At 32.5% G+C, this 4,086-nt stretch overlaps 1 pseudogene; it reads right to left on the bottom strand.

Moving 5' to 3' along the window:
• Nucleotides 1–2,888: 2,888 nt before the first annotated feature.
• LOC145096009 (uncharacterized) lies at nucleotides 2,889–3,882 on the bottom strand (annotated as a pseudogene).
• Nucleotides 3,883–4,086: the final 204 nt, after the last annotated feature.

Below are 4,086 nucleotides of genomic sequence, written 5' to 3'. Positions count from 1 at the left end.
GATGAGGGGTAATAAGGTGGCAGCGGAGGGCTCTAATGACCGGAGATGGTGAATAAGGTAGATGGTGGTGCCGGACACGAAATGGGAGAGTGGCGGCTGTTTCATTCCTTAGGTTTAGGGTTTCATAACGTGTATAAATACATCTGATACCCACAAACATTTTGCCATAATGGCAGGGTAGGCCCCTGCAATCCAATTTCCTTTCAATATAAATCCGATAATTACTCTTTAGCCTTCACCATTAAAATCTCTTACAACTTTGGTACAAAATTTGCCAAACAGGCCCCCAAAGCCTTAATTATAACATATTCAACCCCTCCATTTTTTTTAAATCCAGATAATTACCACGGAGCCCCTGTCTTCATAAATATTTATAAAATGGTTCCCAAACACACACTATTAACCCCCGACTTATAGAAATGTGGCAATTAACTCCTCCAACCCAACACCCTGCATATATAATTATTTACTTTAGGCTACCATTCGTTCATTAGTTTATATATTTAACTAATAAGTAAACGGGTGTTACAAAGAAGTTCCATTTTTGCATGATGGTGAACTAACAAGATATGGCGAGTTTGCGAATTGTGACAAGTTGGATATATCCGGCCTAGAGAGTGATTCTAATGGAGAAGAATTTGTTGATGAACCAAAACTTATTTATTCAGATACCATGTTTCATGGTATGCCCGCATTGCCTTCATGTCCTGTAAACGATGATGTGAAAATTCCATGTCAGAGGGTGGATATAAATGAAGAGATTAAGGTTCTAGACATTTTTGATGACAAAGAGTTGCTCAAGCTTGCAATTGGAAGACAATGCATGGAACAAGGTAAGCAATATAAGACTACCAGATCGAGCAAAGAAAGGTTTGAGGTGGTTTGTTTGATAGAAAATTGTTCTTGGATGGTTAGGGCAAGAGTAATCAAATCGACTACTGCTTTGCATGTCACAAAAGTTGTTGACCAACACACTTGTTGTGCAACAAACTTGGAGTCTAATCATCGACAACAAAGGTACTCGGCCACTTTATCACTGAATTATTGGCCGGAGATTATAATAGAGTTATCGGGGTAATGAAATTGTGAGGGACATTAATTCGAAATTTCCAATCAATATCTCATACCAACAAGCATGGCAGGCAAAACAATATGAATTGTTGATGTTAAGTGGTACCAAAGAGGATTCATTCACCAAACTACCAGCATATCTGCACAACTTGGTCAAGCATAATCCACGAACTGTTACTCAAATAAGAGCAGATGATGATGATCAGTTTGAGTTCGTGTATATCGCGCTGGGTTGCTTGGTAAGCAGTGATAATTTTTTATACCAAATATAACATATGAATCCTAATTGGTATTTGTTAATGCCATAAAAAATAATTGTAGGTACAAACATTCATCAAATATTGTAGGCCGACCCTAATAATTGATGGACTGATGGTGGTCACCTAAATGGTGAATTCAATGGTACGATGTTGCTCGCAGTGACAATGGACGGTCAAAACCAAATCATGTCTGTTGCTTATATTTTATATATAATAGTACTTCAAACGTTATTTTACTAATCATATGATATTGTGAAATTATGTACATTTTTTTTTGCGTTTTATGAAAAAAAAAATCATCCATATATTACATATATATATATATATATATATATATATATATATATATATATATAATTCCGATCGTGTAGTATCAAATTTTCAAAAAAAAAACTAAAAAAAATATTTTCCCGTACAGTTCATACGAAACTGTAGGTGTACAAGTCAACAATGCACAATCTGTGCATTGCTCACTTGTACACCGTAGGTTTTGTATGAAACCTACGGTTTTATTTTTATTTGTTTCAATTTTTTTCCAAAAAATAACTTAAACATATACACAAAACCTACTTCTAATCACGAACATGGTAAAATTTTGATGAAAAGTAGACAAACCTAGTTGTTTTTCGAGTGCTCCATTGAGAGAAAAAAGTAGCCAAACCCAAAAACCTAAAGTGGAAAATGACCTTATCTGAAAAAATTACACATTATATATCATTGGGCTAATGAGCCATGAAAAAGCAAACGGTTCATAAAATAGTAGACCATTACCACAAAATAGTAGTCAACGCCATTAACCGTATGTTGACTACTATTTTGTGGGCTATTTTTGGCTAAGATCAAATTTTTGACTATTTTTTGACAAGTAATTAACCATTATGGCTATATTAGTAATTTTCCCTAATAAATATGGGGACTCATACTCATTGAATGATCTCTCTGAGTTTTATAGTTGTGAAAATCATGAACCGGTTTCTTGTGATGGAATCAAACTTCCTTTGACTATTGTTTATTCACATAAAAGAAAAAAAAGAAGGTTAAAATCTTGAATTGCTTCATGGATATGGTGCTTAGAGCATCTCCAACCCACTCATATTTTTCATTTTTTTCTCATTTTTTCCCCCATTCTTTTCCAATTCTCCCTCATTTATTCCCCCATTTTGGGTATATGAATAGTATTATACCAAATATGGTGTTATACTAATGGGGTGAAATTTCTGTTTTCGGTTTTAGTCCCTCTGTTTATATATTTATACATTTCTAGTTCATTTTTACCTACTAATTATAATTTAAATATAATATTTAATACTTATAATATTTTGTTATATATTATATTATATTAACTAATTAAAAATATATAATTTGCTTTTTGTTCATCAATCTCATATAAAAAGTTAAATACATATTGAAATTTTAAAAAACGATAACGTATTTTACAAAAGCTTATAATTAAAATATATAATACAAACACAATAACGTATGCTATTAAAACATGTAGTTAACCTGCATATTACAATAATAGTCTAATAAAAACCAACAAGTGACAATACTATTAGCCTAGTAATTAGGTAAACAAGATCCATATCCTCCAAGGTAATTAAAATACTGTCCATATGATGAAGATTTCAGAGGAGTTTGTTGATTATGTTGTTCGGCCCTTTTTGCTAAAATTTGTGCTTGTTCAGCCAAAACAAATGCTCGAACGTTTGGATCCACTATTGTGTTCACATCGTGAAACAACATTTTGTTATCTTCTTTAACTTGTTTCAAAGCATAATTTTTGATTTGATTATCCAAAAATTGTTGTCTTTGAGCAGATGATATTTTTAATTGTTCTAAAATTTGTTTATTCCCTTCATCAATGACACTGACAGCCGATGCTATTTGATCATCCTTTTTTCTTTTCAGTTTTGATTTTTTTCAGTTCCGAGGGATAACCACCTGTTATATCTTCATCTTCATCTAAATATTAAGAAAATGAAGACACTCCAGGAGATACTTGTGAAGAGTCATGGATGCGGCTTTTAGACCCCGAAGATACATATCCTGGTGGTTTTGATATTTTTGGAGTATGAGTTTTACCATCTTTAAACTTTTCAAAGTTTTTTACAACGTTCCACATATGATCAAATTTCTATCCTGTTGTGAACTTTGGATCTTCCAACATCATTTGTTTGGCTTTATCGAACTATGTGTAAGAATAAATAAAAAGTTTATTTTTTAAATAAAAATAAGCAATTCAAAATTACATATTATACGTACAATATCGTTAGATGAAGCACCACTTGGACATCTTTCCTCGTATTGTTTTATACAAGAATGCAATTTTCATGTTGCCTTTTCAATTCTTAGAACTCATCCGTGAAGAGACTTCCTTGTACGTTCACTCCAGATTCGAACTTTTCTAGTGTTGTAAGCCTCTTCGACGCCAGACCAAAAATCGATCAGATGACCGATAAACACTATTGATGGGATCTTGAGAAATTTCAATATACGCTAGACACAAAAACATATCTTCTTCTTGACTAAATCCAACTGATCGGATAGGCATTTTTGTTAACTGTATATTAACTATGGTGACAATCTATATATATACAATGTATTTGGCTTTTAAAGATGCTAACTACTTTCAAAGATTTTCATGTATGACATTGACCAGTGTCCACTAATTTCAAGATTCCTATCATACTTGGAGTTTATATTCAAAGATGCTAACATGACACATTACTATGCATGGAATTAACTTCATATATGC

This window comes from Lactuca serriola, chromosome 3, assembly GCF_051521515.1.
Source record: "Lactuca serriola cultivar US96UC23 chromosome 3, Lser_US96UC23_V15, whole genome shotgun sequence".
NCBI classification, from domain to species: Eukaryota; Viridiplantae; Streptophyta; class Magnoliopsida; order Asterales; family Asteraceae; genus Lactuca; species Lactuca serriola.
The sequence above is the reverse complement of the archived record's forward strand: the minus strand, read 5'-3'. Positions and strand labels throughout refer to the sequence as shown.